The sequence below is a fragment of the Acinonyx jubatus genome, chromosome C1, assembly GCF_027475565.1.
Source record: "Acinonyx jubatus isolate Ajub_Pintada_27869175 chromosome C1, VMU_Ajub_asm_v1.0, whole genome shotgun sequence".
In the NCBI taxonomy this organism is placed as follows: domain Eukaryota; kingdom Metazoa; phylum Chordata; class Mammalia; order Carnivora; family Felidae; genus Acinonyx; species Acinonyx jubatus.
Window position 1 is genome coordinate 63,188,884 of NC_069381.1, and position 18,807 is coordinate 63,207,690.

General features: G+C 39.5%; 1 long non-coding RNA gene across 2 annotated transcripts in view; it reads right to left on the reverse strand.

Annotated features, from left to right (window-relative positions):
- Window positions 1-18,807, reverse strand: part of LOC113599300 (uncharacterized) — a 43,822-nt gene that overhangs the window by 22,769 nt on the left and 2,246 nt on the right. The window lies entirely within an intron of this gene.

The following is an 18,807-nucleotide window of genomic DNA, read 5'->3' on the forward strand; positions in this document are numbered from 1 at the left end:
TTTCAGATTCTGTGTCTCCCTCTCTCTCTGACCCACCCCGTTCATGCTCTATCTCTCTCTCAAAAATAAATAAACGTTAAAAAAAAAAAAAAAACTTAGGCTCTGGAATCAGAAGTGGTTTCCAAATCCTCATGCCAACCTACTAAGTGCATGATCTTGAGCAGAACACTACTGATAATGAAGCTAGTACTTATCTATCATGTATTGAATACTTACTTTGTGGTAGGCATTGTAGCTAAGAACTTGTCACACCATATCTCATTTAACACCATCAACAACTCAGGGGAATCCAGTGAACACCCACATTGCTGGATGAGGTATCTGAGGCATTTCAGATCTCACTACACAAAGCGTATGACTTTGGGCAAGTTACTTACTCTCCGAAGCCTCACATACAAAGCTAAAATATTTAATTTCTGTAGCTATTGACATGATTAAATGAGTTGATACATATAAAGAACTTGGTCTCTAGTGAGTCTAATGAGCATTCTGCCAATACTATTATTGTTACCTTCCACACTCCCATATGTGAATCATTTATATATGGTATAAAGAAATCAAAACAAAAACACTACCTAGTCAATTATATCCAAGAGATACCACCAAATTGAATTGCTCAGATTAAGGTACTCATTTTGGAGATAGTTGACAATATGTTTCAATTTGGGTTATAAATACAGAACTGAAGATATAAACATTTAGGATGAGGCATCAAGTTAAAGATAAGCAAATAATCCAGTATCACTTTTCAAATATTAGAAATGTCCCTGGATCACCAGTGATACTTAGGCAGACAGGTGTGCCTTCCCCCATGCTTCTTCACCTTTACCTCCATATCCAACTATGTGAGGAAATTCCAGGTGCCATAGCTCTCAGCCCACTTTATAGCCTATACCATGTTATATCAAGCCACTTAAGCTCAGCTTCCCCATTGAAGACCACACAAATGCAGCCCTGCTTAGTGACTCCTTTTGTTTATCATGCTGGGCATCTATGGTCTCACAACTCCAGAGAGAAGAATCAATGTGGTGACTATTCATTTCCATCTATCATGACACCTCAAAGAGATGTCCTTCACAATGACACCATCCTATTCTAATGCTTTACACAGTGTATTATTTTGTCTTATTAATAATCTGATGATGATAAAAGATGTCCTGAAATTCAGCTTGTGTGTCTGTATTCCTGCTTTCTGGTAATTCCAATTACATCCAGATGTTTTTCTGCCCTTTCCACCTCCAAACACTCACAAGGGAAAACAAAAGCATTCTTACTTTACCTTTTGTTGTTGATGGTGTGCTATTTACAGAAAAGATGCTTAATTCCAGGTTTTCATGTGGTGTCTGGTTCCAAATTCCTAAATTTATCATAAAAAATGGAATGGACCACTACACATACCAAAAGTAGCTTTTCCCACTAATGACAAAAGTGAATTAAAGCCCTTTGACTTTTCCTGTGATATATACATGAAAGATATTTTAATAAGAAAATTTAATAATCAAATACTTCTTCTTCTGACCAAGAAAAGGAAAGGCTGAATTCACCTTTCTTCTTGAATCTGCCAAGAAAATAAAATATGTGAAATGTTTTCAAGATACTGAACACCAGGCAGCAAAGGACAGTAATTTCTGAGAAATGGGCAACAAATGAGGTGTGCTTTATGACTGTCCCAGCTTACTACGTGAGTTTCCAGGCCATTTCTCAGGAAGGGGGAACCCAAATGAATTCTGGTGGTTACCCTGAGTAAAGAGGAGAAGGCTGGGATTCTAGAGAGACTGAGGTGATAATAGTTGGCGAGACAGAGTACCAGACAGGAGACAAGTACACGGACAGAGAATTCTGTCGATTTGCAGCAGGTTCCCCTAGAGTTTTCAGATGTGTATCAGCACACACATTTGAAGTTAGGTAATTCACTACCTAAAAGAACTGGAGGGAAACAGTTGCCAGGGTTCACACAGAGCCTGGAATATTACCCATTCTTATCAGCAAGTCTGGAAAACCTCATCATTTATAGACTGCTGAGTATAGTTCTCAGAAAGTTCTCGACTGAGTAGGAAGAATAATTAGTCCTAGCCTTAATACTGCTCTGGTCTCACCTAACAAGTTGTAAGAACAAGTTGAAGAGATTAAACTGCTTCTAAGCAATTTAACTGTGCTCCAAAACAAAGCTCAAGACTATTTATAAAAATACAAAGATATCCAGTTCCCAAAAAAGTAAAATTTACAACATCTGGCATCCAATAAAAAATGACTAAGCATGCAAAGAAGTAGGAAAAATGAAGAAAAATTAATAAACTAAAATCAGTCCAGAATTGACACAAATACTAGAATTAGCAGGCAAGGATATTAAAAATTATTATAATTATTTCAATATGCTCAAAAAAGTTAAATAAAGACATGTAATATATGTAAAAGACTCATTAAATTTTTAGACATGAAAATTGCAATGTATGAGATTAAAAAGATATAGGGTAAAATTAACAGCAGATAAATGAGAAAGGAAAAAACTAGTAAACTTGAAGACATAGAATCTGTACAAACAGAATCTGAAGCAATAGAATCTATCCAAAGTGAAACACAGAGAGAAAACACAAATGACAGGGTGGTCAGGATAGGTCTTATTGAGAAGATGACTTTTAAGCAAAAATTTGAAGAAGGCAACGACATTGATTACCACATGGATATCCATAGGAAGACTATTCCAAGCAGTACTGGAAATCATGAGTCTCCAGATAGTGATTGTAAAGTAGTTAACAGTATTTAACATTTAATAAACACTCAAAAGATGAAAGCTATCATTGCTGCTGCTGCTATTGTCCTTATTAAACACTGATAGTCTGGGGCAGCAGAAGGGGAAGGGAACCCATTTATAGAAGGGCTTCCTTTTGCCAAGTACTCATCTAGGCATTTTATATATATATTTGTGTGTGTGTGTGTGTGTGTGTGTGTGTGTATAGTCAGTAACACTGTAATATGAGTAATTCCATTTTATAAATAACAGAGCAGAGCCTTTGTAGAGTTAAGATATTTATGCAAGGTCTCCAAGAGACCAAGACAGAAACATGATTTGACCTCGGGATTCTCTGACTACAAATCTTATATACTTTCCACTACTCCATGTTGCCCATTGTCACACATGAAATCTGGAGACTTGGGAAAGTAAATGGGAAAGTTAAATGTCCCAAGTTCCTATACATCTCTGTGTTTCCAAGGAGTCACAAATTCAAATGAAGCTACCATGATAAGTGATGTGGAAAATTGTGGGAATATAAAATCGTCCAGAGCTATGGAAAGTAGTACGGAAATTCCTCAAAACTTGATCATACAATTTCAGTATGATCCAGCAACTGCATTTCTGGATATATACTCCAAAGAAGAGAAAGAAGAGACAGACTTAAGTAGAAGTTTGTACAGCCATGTTCATAACAGCATTGTTCACAATAGCTAAAAGGTAAAAGCAACTCAACTGTCCATTGGTGGATGAATGGATAAACAAAATATGGTATATACATGCAATGAAATATTATTCTGTCTCAAAAAGGAACTGAATTTTGACACAAGCTGCAACATGGATGAACCTTGAAGACATGCCAAGTGAAATAAGCCAGCCGCAAAAGAAAAAAAATTGTATGATCCCTCTTATATAGGTTCTCAGAGTAATCAAATTCAGAGAAAGAAGAAGTAAATGGTGGTTGCTAAGGGCAGGTAGAAGGAAGATAAGCGCAATAAGTGTTTCACAGATAAGGAGTTTTATATGGGGAATATGAAAAAGTTCTGAAGATGGCTGGTGGTGATGGTTGCCCAACAATATGAATGTACTTAGTGACACAGTATTATACTTTAAAAAATTGTAAAAATGGTAAATTTTATGCCGTGTATGCTTACCACAAAAAAAAAACACACCTTCCAAAACCCAGTAGTCTATTATAACATTTGTGTTCACCCTCACAGATCAGCAGGTATGCTAGAGTTTGTATGGAACTAACTTGGTCTTGGCTCCAGCCGAAAAGAGATCCAGTTTTCCTTTCATATTTTTTGGACTAGCAGCTCCCTGGGACATGTTTTTCTTGTGGTGAATGACAAAAGCATAAAGAAATGAGAGTATAAGCACATGATACCTCTTTAAGCCTTGGCTTTGAGCTGGCCCATTCTCACTTCTGTCAACATTTCACTGGACAAAACAAGTTATATGGCTTAAATCCCACATCAATGGAGCAGAGAAATATACTTTGGCTACTCTTGGGGAATATACTGCAAAAATCACATGGCAAAAGGTAGAGCTGTAAATTATAACATACAGAGGGTAAAGAGTTGAGAACGAGAATCCAATCCATACACTGACATAAAGATATGTTTATGTAGTTTTACATACAAGACATCATGCATATCTAGTTCATAACTGATAAATCACAGAATTGGAAGAACCGGGTTTCTAGCTTTAAAATTGCCAAACACTACAAAGTTTATTAATAAACTTAGATATGAAGAGGAATAAAACATATAGTTTCTTTGACTTTTCATATGAATCTGATTTTTTTCATTTGCTGTTTGCACTTATGAGTTTCTCCAGAGACCAACAATACTCGTGAATCAAAATAAACAGTAATACAAATAATTTAGAAAGTAAATAAGAAACACTTCGAATGGATGATTTTAACTTTCCAGAACCTACAAAGATACATTAGCTATCTTGGGAGAGAAATGATTTTTAAACTCCATATGGCCCTAGATAAGATGGGCCACATAGAGAAAATGGGTTGTATTCTCAAAAGATTATAAAATTAAGGTGCTCCACCCCCATTGAAAGGGCTAATCTTAGAAACTAAGAAAGAAAGAGAGTGAGGAGAGAGAGAAAAGGAAGAAAGAAAGAAAGAAAGAAAAGAAAGAAAGAGAAAGAGAGAAAAAGAAAAAAGAAGAAAAGGTGGTAGAAACATGACATTTTCTGTTTAAGAAGGGGACTTTTATAAAATGCTTCCATTTGCCCGAGGCCAAACACAAAGAGAATCTCAGATCTGGTGTATTCAAGCCAAACAAGATCTTCTTCAAGCCTGAAATATTTATTTCCCACCTAGATTATCAAACAGCAGGAGTTGGAAAAATAAATCTGTGTCATCAGATGACCATGTTCCTATTAAAATACAATGCAATGTATTGATAAAATGAAGTTTCAGATTGGGATCTGCTAGGGGCCTGACCTTTACCCTGAGGAGTATTTGGGGGGGGAATGATATAATTTTATAACAGTGGTGGTACAACCCTTTATCTTCTCAATGCTTTGGACACAAAGACCATGGGATTAATTATATACTGTGAACAACAATTCATGAATATTTAACACACTCATCTATACTTAATGAATAAATTTGCATTTTGACACTATTATTTAATGTGCTTTAAGGAAATACTGCTCATTACCTTTCAATTTTGTAGATTAGTTGAATGTAATCAGAATGATAAGGCAGGAGAGATATAGTATTATTTAAATAACATTGTGTTTTATGACTGCTTCTGCTTCCATGAGTTCGCCCCACTTTTTTCTTGTAAGCAACTAGGTTTATTTTATTCTATTCTGGCTGTTTTGTCTTAATCATTTTGCCTCCACGCTCCTTGCAGAAGGGAGTTTCTTTAGATTCATGGGAAAACAATGCAAATTAAATAAGCAGTGTTTTGCTTCTCTCTGTGTGTTTTGTAACAGGGCATTCTCTCACACAAAATATCCCAGTGCATTTGGGAGTAATTGTGTCCTGGGCAGCAAGGCTCAGCAAAGTTGCCACTACCTGCACCATAACCAAAGGCACCATAACCAAAGGCAATGAACAGAGGTCCATAACCAATGGCAATGAGCAGAGGTCTCTAACTTACCTAAGAAAAGTAAAACCCCAGGGAATCAGGGCTGAGAAAAACTGGCCACCTGGCAAGGATGCTGTCAGAGATAAGCTATTCTGTTTGTTTGTTTGTTTGTTTGTTTGTTTGTTTGTTTTTAATCTTTGGCTCATGGTGAGGGGCTTTTTCTCATAAGGCATGGATCTTTGGTTTGCAACGTGCGCACTTAATCTACATATCCACTTTAGGGAGTTTGGGTATGAGAACATACCTCTACCAATCCTATTTGCATGAATTTCCCATGCAAAAGGGACATTCCAAAAGGAAATGAACTTTAAAATCAACAGTCAGCCTCTTGGGAATCAGAATTAAGACTGCCCAACTAAGATGAAGGAAAAAGTGGACAAAAGCAAGAGGAACAGAAAAGAAAATCCATATGCCAGACACTGAGCTAAATGTTTACATATTTAACTGTTTTCTAAATGTTTATTTATTTATTTTTGAAAAAGAGAGAGAGCAAGTGGGAGGAGAGGCAGAGAGAGAGGGAGAGAGAATCCCAAGCAGGCTCTGTGATATCAGCTCAGAGCCCAACAGGGGCTGGATCTCATCAAATGTGAGATCATGATCTGAGCCAAAATCAAGAGTCAGAAGCTCAACTGACTGAACCACCGAGGCACCCAAGAAATGTATTACTTATTTGTTTTGAGAGACAGAGAGAATCCCAAGCAGGCTCTGCACTGGCAGCACAGAGCCTGATGGGGGACTTGAACTCGTCAACCATGAGATCATGACCTGAGCCAAAATCAAGAGTTGCATGCTAAACCTACTAAGCCACCCAGGCATCCCTGTATAATTGCTTTTAATCCTCACCAAATGAGATCTCTGTCACTGTGTCACTATCATCATCATCATCACCATCACCACTCTACAAAAGTGAAACTGAAACTTAGATCGGTTTGACACAGATAGTGAAAAACAAAACAAAACAAAATAAGAACCTAAGATTTGAATCCAGGTCTGTTGGAACCTGAAAATCATGATTTCAACAGTTCTCAACTAACTGGGGTTTTAAATGTTTGCTATCAAATGTACTGGGTTTGAGCTGAAATGCACCTTCCTCAGGGAAACCTTCCTAGCCCCCCAGTCCTTGGTTAGCTTGTATGTTAGTTACAGTGTGTGATTATATTATGATATTTATATTCCTCCCCTCACCTCCACACACCTGACTGTTAATTACCAGAAGGCAATAACTACTGTTCACTCACCTTCTAGCCCTAGCACCTAGCAGAATACCTGGTACAGTGCAGCCATTCTCTATTTGTGTGTGTGTGTGTGTGCATGTGCATGTGAGTGTGCACACGTGTGTGCATTTCCTCATCTATAAAAATGTGGTCAAAAATACTCACGGTGAGAATTAAATGAGATGATTTATGTAATGTGACTATCACAGAACCTGGAAAATACAAAATTATTTTGGTTGCCAGGTTGTGTTTCTTTATGTGAGACACTGGTGACACTGAGTTATGTGAAACCCTGGAATTTCTTTGCAAAAGCCCTTCCCAAATTGATGACCTCACAGCCTGAACTAGGGAGATGCATCACTGGCAGAATCAACCATTCAGGATGTGACATTGGCACCCTCTTTGGTACACACCATGAGACAGCATGGGCTCAAGGAATGGGGAACAGCCTCTCAACAGGCACCTATAAGGGTTTGAGAGGATTATTCCTTAACATTCCTCTCCCCTCCTCACCCAAGTTCAGAACCAAAAACAAAAAACAAAACAAAACAAAAAAAAGACCCAAGTTTAGAATCAATAAAAAGAGAGACACAAAAGTCAGGGAGATTATGATGAAAGCTGATATTGGAGACTGGTGATTCAGAACTACCGGTAGTGGTCCTGGTAATACTTTGTCCTGATTTAAACAGACTTACCCACCCACAATCTCTGAAAGTGCTGAACAACCACAGGCTTCCCCTGGAGGTGGAGAGCAAAGAAGAACATAATTTATACTTTCTGTCAACTATTTTCTCCAAAGACCCCAGGGAGAGGAAGAAACTGAACATTGTGAACTCAGTGTCCCCAAATGCATCAATTAACTGAGATTTTTCATATGGAAACATGGAGCTGGAAAAATGAACTTCCCCCAGATATTCCCTAACCTAACAATTTGATCATGGGTGTGGTTATTTTCTTGAGGGAAGAAGTCACCCTTTACAAAGCACTAGCAGGGAGTTTAGATCTTGCCCCCAGAAGACTCTGAAGTCAGTCAGAACAGGACAGGACAGGACAGTACAAGCTCATTCTAGACTCAAAGCTGAAAATTCATTCTGCCATTTGGTTTCCCCACCTAAATCATGTCCAGTCGTAATGTCTGATTTAGTTCATTAGTGGTTCTGCAATGAGATTACATGACAACCTGAAGACTCTCCAGTACCAAAAAGATTGCAACATATTTGAACTTCAGTCATCTTCCCTTGTGGAATTCCCAAGGAGAAATTGGAGTTCAAAGATTAAAGTCCAAAGAAGTGTAGGCCATGCTGAACACTAATAGTTCTTACCTCTCCATTGGGCCGTTGCAAAACAATGAACATCCAGGCACAGAGGAAAGTACATCGTGTACTTTCTGAAGGCAGCCAGCTCCCCAAGAGAGAGAGATAAAGTACTAAATCATACCTGCCTATTCCTTCTCCCAAACTCACCCACCAGTGATACTCTAGCAGAGGTCCTCAAGGAAGGCAGCTCAGAAAAGTATCCCCCCTCCTCTCCACATACACACTTCCCAGAAGTGTTGCAGCAAGACTGCTATTTTACAAATAGAATAGAGAAGTCGAGTTCAGAATTCACATGGAATTTTGCATATATCCCCGATCCGTTTCTTGCTGGGATTCAGAAACTTTACAACCCACTTAGACCCACACCTACCCAATGTCAGCTCCCCTCTTCCTGATTTCCTCATACCTAGGAATTCTCTACCATGGCTTCCTCTACATGTGTTGGGACTGGATTTGGATGCCAGTTCATCACCCTCTCCTAATTGCTCAGTCTCACTACCTCACTACCAGATCTCAATGTCTATGAAATTTCTGCAGAGATGCTACTTACAATTAGATACTGCAAAGTATGGTAAATGTAGTTTCTAAAATTTTATCCAAAACCAAAAATCTTTCAGCAACAGAAGAAACACCAAAATCTGCTTTGACACAAAATACAGTTGACCCTTGAACAACGTGAGGGTTAGGGGCACTGACCCTCCGTGCAGCTAAATATCCATGTATAAATTTTGACTCCCCCAAAACTTAACCCTTAATAGGCAACTGTTGACAAGAAGACTTAATGAGAACATAAACAGTCAATTAACACATATTTTGCATGTTATATGTATTGTACACTGTATTCTTGTAATAAGCAAGCTAGAGAAAAGAAATTGTTACTAAAATCATAAGGAAGAGAAAATACATTTACAGTACTGTATTATATTTGTTTTTAAAAATCCATATATAAATGGACCCATGCAGTTCAAACTCATGTTGTTCAAGGGTCAACTGTACTACATTTCCTAGTTTAAAATCATTTTTTCAATATAGCAATTTTTAAATTAATGTTTACTTATTTATTTTGAGAGAGAGCACACGCACACATGCACGGGGGAGGGGCAGAGAGTGAGAGAGAGAGTCCTAAGCAACCTCTGCACCAACAGCCCAGAGCCCAACACGGGGCTGGATCCCACGAACTACGAGATCATGACCTGAGCCAAAATCAAGGGTCGGACACTTACCAGACTGAGCCACTCAGGCACCCCAAAACCATTTTTAATGTGACCTAGAAACATTTTTGTTTCTCTCTGAACAGACTTCTTTCTTGAAAGAAAAAATAAAAGTTGGACACCAGTGTCAAAGGGCACCTTTATGCTATGCTGTCCCTCTCTCTCTCTGTCTCACCTCCTCTAGTAAGCCTTTCCTAGCTCTCCTTGGCCACATGAGGTATCTGTTGCTGTGTCCCACAGTACCCAGTGTATTCCTCAATTATTGCTCTTTCCACTTGGCAGTGAGATGATCTGTTTATGTATCTAGTGGGCATGCTGTTTATGAGCTTTTTTGACTAGGAGTTCTTTAAGGGCAAGAACTACCTCTGTCTTCCCAGCCCCAGCATGATGTCTTGACACATAACACAATGAATATGTGTTGAGTTAATTAGTTAACTCAATGGCAATTTTTTAAAAAATCTACCTAAACAGAGCATCCTGCAGTATAAGGCACTTTATTAATCTCAAGAGAATGATAAAAACAATACCTTATATATGGATAGCTCTCAATTGTTTTCACATAATACTGTCAGAGCTGTTACTGCACCTGGTCTTTTCAACATCTTTTAAGAAAATTAGGTAGAATGGGTGCTTTCAAGCCCATTTAACACTTGTGGAAAATACGACCAATTTCATTCTGTTAGAAAGCAGCAGAACTGTGTTTTGAGTCTCCAACTTAGAACCTTGTCCTTGGAAACTAGGAGGCTCATTCCAGAGGTTGCTGAGCTCTGCTTGGGATGCCCTAGACTCCCATAGTGGTGCCTCCACCCTTTTCCCCAGGAGAAACTTCTCTCTAAAGTCATAGAGTTCTTCTTTGTTTGCACAGACCCAGACACTCATCTAAATTCATTAGTATGGAAATGTTATTTTTCATCACCATCTGTAAGTTTGTAATTAAAAAAAAATTATCTACAAAGTGATGAGATCTCTTTCTAATTTTCAATTTCCTAACAAACTTCAGATTTCAGTGAATAGCCCTAGACAATCTATCTCTATTTTGATCCTACCTAAAAAAAAAAAAAAAGAGAGAAAATCACATCAGGGAATGCATGACCTTTGATTCAGCCTAATTGTCTTTAATGCCCATCAGACTAATTCAGGGAAGGAGAATTGCAGTGTTGTCCAAGTTTGCTCTACTCTGTTGGAAAGCAAAGGCTCCCAAGATAAGAGCAGACTGAACTTAGGTGAAAGTGAGATAGATACCCTTTTCGCTTCTGCTGCCAAGCAAGGCTGTAGAATGTGAGACATTTCTGCAGGTATTATCCAGAATCCATTTCCCAAGTCAATTGCCATGGATAGTTGAGGCAGAAGCAGCACCACCTGCAATGATTTCCAGTTCCAGAACCCTATATCACTGGTACAAAGGCATGTTCTTGAATTCTTAGTTCCAGTGATGGTTTCAGATGGTAACTCTCTTAGGGGTCAGTGAAGAATGGTTTTGAGAACCTTCTAGTGCCCTCTTCATACCCACTCCACCAATCCTTTTGACAATTTTGGAAGCAACAAATTCCCCATCTTCAATCCCTTCTTGCTTTAAGTATTTAGAGTGGGTCTGTCTTCTATATGAATCCCTGACTGACTCATTCTCCTTAGCTCTAAAACCACATAGTTCCTCCAGTTAACTCTCTCAGCTGATAATTCAGTCACTCACTCTTCTCTTAAATCTCACCTCTCTTCTATTTTTGGACTTGATGCTGAGCATTGTTTACCATCCAGGTTCATTCGGGGCCCTAAGGCAGTAATGTTCTCTGATAACCCTCAATTCACCTTGTGGAACAAGAACAAGTTCAGAAGTGATTCTGCAGACTTGATACTCAGATCAAGAATGTGGCTCCCACCATATTAAGCAGCCAGAATGGATCTGGAAATTCTTTTCCCCAGCAAAGTTATTTGAAAACTGTCCCTTGAAGAATTAACCTTGCAGGAAAGAACCATTCTTCAAAAAATGGCTATTGTAAGTTTTAAAAGACTAGGTAATTGTGGCGCTATTCACAAGAGCCAAGAGATGGAAACAACCCAAGTATTCATTACAGATGAATGGACGAACAAAATGTGGTATATACATTCAGTGGAATATTATTAGTCCATAAAAAATAAAGAAATTCTGATACATGTTACCATATAGATGACCTTGAAAACATTATGGCATGTGAAATAAGCCAGACTCAAAAGGACTGATGTATAATTTCACTTATATAAAATATCTAAAATAGAAAAATTCATACAGACAGAAAGTAGATTAGAGGTTACCCAGGACTAACTAGGGTAGGGGGAGGATGGTGATTTACTGCTTTAATGGTTACAGAGATTCTATCCAGAGTGTTAAAATGTTTTGGAAATAGGCAGTGGTGATGGTTATAAAACATTGTGATTGTAATTAATGCCATTGAATTTAATTATATCTTAAGAATGATTAAAATGTCAAATTTTACATTACTTATATTTTACCACCACCAAAACAACAAAAGATTAAGATAATGGCAATTATGTAAAAGCAGAGTTTAATTCTCTAAAGGTTTCTGATACCAGTTCTGGGGAGTAATGATGATACAATGCATTTTTCACCAAACACATGGGCTGTACATCTGGAGACCATCTCTCAAATAAGAATTCTGTTAGATTTCTTTCCATTTTCATGACTAATGTTCCATTTCCTTGTGCCTCAAGCCAGTCTCTGTTTAACTTTGTTGTTGTTGTTGTTTTTTCCCAGTGTCTCCCTGGGTGTCTATACTCTTTCTGTTTTGGTTTCCTTTACCCTGCTGAATATTCACATCTTCTGTCTTTGGAAATGACCCTAAACATTCAAATCTTCTTTCTGATTTCCTTAGGAAATCAGACCCAAGAAAAGCTAGCAAGGGAAAGAAGAGGTGTCTTCAAAGGACCTGGGGAAATTAACAGAGAATTCCATGCACGCGGTAGATGTATTGCCTGGTCTTCTGTTGCTCATTTACAGGAGGAAGAAGAAGAGGAGGAATAAGCAGCTAGAGATATTAATGGCCTAAAACTCCAAGCTGTGGTTGTAGGTTCCAAGTGTAGCCTCAACTAAGTCATTTCCAGCTTTAATACCTTACTTAATGGTCTCCATGCTACCCAAGAACTCGCCTGACACTGGCTCCAAATGTGAGTTCTAAACTGGTACTGCCATGCTGAGCAAGGGCCAGAGAACCAACTGCTCACTCCCAGCTGGAGGTGGCATGCCTTCTTGTGCTTCAGACAAAACTTAATTTTGCAAGTTTGTAAAACCTAAGCTGTGCATGTGTCTCACAAGCAAAAACCAAAGGGGAAAAAAAGATGATTGCAGAAGTCAGTCTTATCAAGTAGAAACCATGTCACTAAAAAGTTTTCCTAAACTTCTAATCGGCACCCAAAATAGCCTACACAAGTGTAGGAGGCAGACAATTCATTCAAACAAAAGGAACTTAGAAAATTCTTTGCCTTAGAAGATGTCTTTCAGTTTCTCTCAGATCAAAATACAAAGCTTGATTTGCTTACCCGCCTACATATACATATTTTTTTCAATCTTAATATCAGAATAACATAATCATATAATCATCATGATAACAACACAATAGCCCTCACATAAATCTATCTCTGACAAAGCAGCTTTGTCTATATGCCAATGCTGGACCACACCATCGCTCCTTGTAATATCAGTATCTTAAGGTTAAGTAGGGTGTTAGTCACCAAACTCTAAAAATAAAAATGATATTTCTTGAAATTCATCGTGCTTTTCAGGCAGCTGCAGGTAATTTTCTCCAGACTTGTAAGGTTTTCTAGATCAGTATTCTAGTCACCGAACTAAGCCCCCCAGGTGATCTCTGGGCTGCAGGATTTGTTGTTTAAACTATGCAACTGACTTTAACCAAGATGACACTTATTCCACGTGACCTGTTAATGTGAGATATGGTTGGAAATGAGTCGCCCACACGCTGTGGGGTTACTTGGGCTATTTTTGCCTTGCTCCAAAGGGAATCTAGTTTTTACCCAGCCCCCAAGTTCACTTACTACAGACCACCCAAACGTGGCTATTGAACCATCATTTTGGAGTCAACATTTTATAAATCTTACTAAACTGTTAAGTGACAATCTGATGAAATAAGTCTCTTCCCAGAAATATTTTTTTCTGCTTAAACTAAAAAAAATTTTATAACACTTCTCATCCTCGAGCTCTGTTCACCCTATTCACAACCCCTAAACTAATTAAGGAATTATTTTGCATCCTATTCCTCTGAGAGAACAGAGTGCTTTTGTATGACAGAGACACCATTCAAATGTGACATGTGACAATCCTAATTCCATTTTAAGTTCCTAAAACTTGAGGGGGAGGAAAACCTTTAAGTCAGTAAATATATCCAAGGGAAAATTGGAGGTGATGTGCTAGTGATGGGCACTAGGTGAACAATAATTAAAATCATACTTTGGATTCAATAAGTTTGTGCAGAGCTAGAAAGACCTTGAAGATCATTTAGCATTTTAAATGATCAGTTTCTCCATTTTGAAGAAGAGAGATGCTGGAGCCCAAGAACTTGAAAATCTCCTCTTTCTAGTCCAGGCCAGACCCTGGGTCTCTGTGATGGGTCCTTTTATGGATACAAGCCTACCCTGGGTGGTGCATCACTTGTTTTCAGCCCCCCTCCCGTGCTGCCTACTATGGCTGTGTCATGCCATAATGAAAGGAAGATGCAGTGAGACAGAACTGGAACAGGAGTGAGCCTTTCCCTCACCCTCACCCTCAAGGTCACCTTGGAGGTGCGATTGCCCTTTGCATACCTAAATGGTTTAATAAGTCCGTTCTGGCTAGGAATGCAGAAACATGGATTCCAGCCATGTTTCTGGCACCCTCTGCCCTTACCCCTCCATATTCCTTCTGCCAATTTTCCCTACCTCAGTTCCCAATATCCACAGACAGGTCAGAAGACAAGTAGGCAGCAAGGCATTTGCTTGCATTCAAAGAAAAATAAAATTCACTCTGTTGTTGAGTGAGATCAACTGATGAGAAGACAAATCACTGCTGGAGTAATCCAGGGAGGTAAGTTATTTTATAGGGTTTCAACTGGGCTCAATGGCTCCATTTCTAGCACTAAGAATTGCATTACAGAGCACTTCACTAACGTAGTTAGGAGTTTACAAATTTCACTGATCCTGGGAGCTCAAGAAAGAAAAGAGGAGGGGGAAAAGGAAGAAGGGGTGGGGTAGAGAGGTAGAGAGAGAAAAATTTCTCAGATATTTTTTAAATATTCATTTTTGAGAAAGAGAGAGAATAAGAGAGAGAAAGAGCACTCACATGCACCCAGGAGAGGGGCAGAGGGAGAGGGAGACGGAGGATCCAAAACAGACTCAGCACAGAGCCCAATGCGGGGTTCAAACTCAAACTGTGAGATCATGACCTGAGCAAAATCAGACACTTAACTGGCTGAGCCACCCAGGCACCACTTCTCAGATTTTTAAATCCAAAAAGGACCTCATTAAGCCTTTTCTCCTCTGTTAAATACCAAGTGGAGTGCTCACCAAGCGCCATCTCCACCCATGCTTTGGGCATGCCTTACTAGTGGACAAGCTCTTTCATGCTGCTACTGGATTAAGGTAACATCCTTGGATAGGTTATTTAACTGTATGCTGCATTCTAAACTGTGACAGGTTGTGTTATGGCAATACCACAGTGATCATTTTCAACTGGCCTTTAAAACACAAAGCAGTCCTGAATTAGCTTACCTGATGGATCTCAGGAATGGTCCCACTCAGGTGTGAGTCATTGTGTATTTCCATCTGATACACTGCTCTTCTCAGTAGGGGTAACTGACATCTCAGTCAGCCTATCATATTCACAGTAACATAATCATCTCAAGTGGGATTCTTTTCTTCTGATATTCATTGAAACTAATTTTAGACTCATTTGCTATTCCACTGCCAAACACAAAGGAAATTCCAGGTCGACAAGGAGGATAGTCAGAATGACTAAGTTCCTACCATCTTCATAATAGCATTGCTCTGATGTGATTATTTACTATTGAAACATGATGTTTCTGTTTCAGAGATAACATGTAAAATTAAGAATCCCCTTTATTCTCGATGTTAATTAATAAAAGACATTTAAGACGGAAGCAGACTGTCCAAAGGGAAACTACATTGCCTTTGGAATGGAAAGTTTGATTTGGATTCTGTCATTCATTCAATAACCATATACTGATAGTCTGCTGTTTTTCAGGCATTGTCTTTGGAGTTCTGTCACTTACCAGCCCTATGACCTAGGCATGTAATTTAATATTTCCACACTTGATTTAAGCCAGGTGCCTTTTGTAGTACCAGACTGCCCAGCTACACATGACAGTCCAGTCTCAGAACCTCTAAAGCCATCCTTCCTGCAAAGATGTGTGCTTTCTTAGCCAGTGTCCCTTGTCTGAAGAGTAAACACAGGCACAGGTCAGCCCTCTAAGGGCAATTTCTGCTATTAAATCTGTCTTCCAACACCACCCCCCCCCATGCCACAGTGCATCCTGTAGGTGGTTCAGGATGTAAAGAGAGGTGGATGGAACCTTTTTAGCCCCTAAATATCTAGAATCCAAGTCAATATTCCCCCTTTTGAAAGTTAGAAATGAAACTAGGCTGGAAAAATTGAGAGTGAATCATCTATGCACATGTAGAACTCTAAACACCTGTATGTTTATCCTTAATGATAACAGAAACCTTTCTAAAACTGGGGCCATTCACTATGTATGTGACCCTAGCCAAGTCACTTAACACTCCCAGGTATCTTATTGGGCTTACTGATACTATCATCATCATCATCCTCATCATCCTCATCCTCATCTGGACTTTATGGTCAGAAAGAACATTATTTAAAGACTCTACTTTCAGGTGTTCTAAGACACCCATTAGTGATAGTCAAACTGCCAGGGTGAGGTGTGAAATTCCATCTTTCACTGGTGGCTTGCTCAACCATAAAGAGGCTGTCTGCCAGCTAGAAATCTATCTGTGTGAATGCCTCCCTGAACAAGTCCAGAAATCTAGGATTGAATGGGAGTCATAACAACCTTTCACAATCAGTGCCACTAACTGAGCAGAACCAGAGGTCCTCATGCTTTTTTTAAAATAAATAGTAAGTGGCTGGTTACAGGGTATAATCAAGAAAGCCCTAGAAGCCCCCACTTCAAGACAGTTCCAAAAGATAATTCTCTGGCTGTTAATGGTTTGTGGGGGTGACAGTTTCACTGAAATTCAGATTCTGGGATATAGAGTTCCAAGCCCACTCTTGTTCTGAGACAATCTCTTAAGAGGCCACATACTTGTCCAAGCCCTGGGCCAGTTGCACACTCAGGCAGTGCCGGTAGCTGAGTGCCAAGAGGAGAGCATTCCCAGTTTCCATCTCTATGACAATGGCATAAAAATTCATTTTTATAGAAGGATGGTATCAGGGGCATTGATGGTCAGAGCAGGGAGTCCTGGTCTCCTCCATCTGTCCAATGAAGCTTCTATTTTCAATCTGGCAGGTGAAAAAGTTTTAGGATTTCCTCGTTTGAATTGAATGTTTGCCAAACATTGGTTGTCTGTACAGCCAAAAGGGTGTTCCTGGGAATATGAGGTCATAGTGTGATGTCCATTTCTCACTGCTAGGAACCAGGAAGAGCCTCTTGGAGAACTGACTAAGAGCTGGGTGGGTGGGTATCAGAGGAAGGGATCCCCAGTTGTGCTACATGGCATGGGCAGCTCAAGCCTACAATGATAAAAGTGTGTATAGTCAAACAGCTCTTACAATTTAATGGGACTAGTGTCTAGTCCCCTTTTTTGGCATATTAGAAACCAGTTTGTTAGCCTTGAAAATGAATAAGACTGACATAAAATATTCTAGACTGATAGACAAGAAGAAAGATTTTAAGTGTGAGATTTGGTAACCTATTGAACCTGTCTCTTTTAACAGCCTTCTATTTTTTTTTTTTTTTTTTTTTTACTTTTTGAATAAATACCAATTCTAGAAGAGACTATGGGAGCAACCCACACACAGACCTCACCTATACAAGGTATCACTTAAAATGTCTGTCCCTCCTAATCCTTGCTCAGGGAATCTGCCCATGCCCACAGTCTCTGCCAATGAGCAGAACCCCATTCTGCACCATGTGACGTCACTCCAGCCACACACAGCTATAGTCCAGGATGGGCTTCTCCCTCAAGGGCAGTGCAAAATAGAGAGACCAGGAGCCCTAGATTTATGTGGCCAGACTCAGAATGTTTCTCCATAGATATTTGGACCTGGGAAACTAAGAGGCTATCTTAGTTATCTGGGCCCCTGCACATAGAATGATACAGGTTCAGGGTGACCCCCATGGGTCATGCATACACTGAGGTAACTGAGGGAAGAAGCATGAGTAAGCAGAGGAAGGTGATGGTGGAAGAGAGGACTGGAGCAGGTAAGGAGAGCAGGAAGAAAATGCTGTGGGGAGGGAGAGGGAATGTAAAGAGAGCCCCGAGCTATGCCGACTCCCCCGCCATTCCTGGCTTGCACATCCCTTCAGGCAGCTCCTCCTTTCTTGCAACTATGCTGTACACAGTTACTGCATTTTAAATACTACCTCTGGTCACTCCAGGGACAGGCTGGCATTTGCCAGGCAGCACCTCAGGAGGTCTTTGGAGGCATGTTTCTTTCCCAGTTCCCAGCTAGATGGGAGTGTCTGGTCTCTTCCACCAGATTTTATTTTCCATTCTCTCCAGGAAGAAACTGCTATGCTTGCACAGTCTTGACATTAAATATATGGAACATGCTTCCAGGTCAGTTAGTGGAAAGTAGTGGCCTTTACCCTAGAAACTGATTGTTTGATCACAGACTTATTAGAGTTGGAAAATATCACTTTCGGAATGATTCTTTACCATAGCCTCAAAAACAGGCTCATTTTTCTTCCTGAGGGACACATTTTAAAGAGCCAGATGGTGCCTACACTGCAGCAGAACTCTGCATTCTCTCCCCCCACCCTGCCTAGTTCACTTCAAACACTTTCTTTTCATCCAGAGAAAATATCTATGCGCATTTGTTTAGCACTATCCCAGATATCTCACTTGGCCCTCAAGCAATGAGGTGAGAGAACTACATGCGGTATTATTTCTCACAAGTTTAAAATTAGAGACCAAAGGCACAGAGAGATTAAGTGACTTGCAGAAAGCACCCAGCATGGACACCTGGCAGAGTGG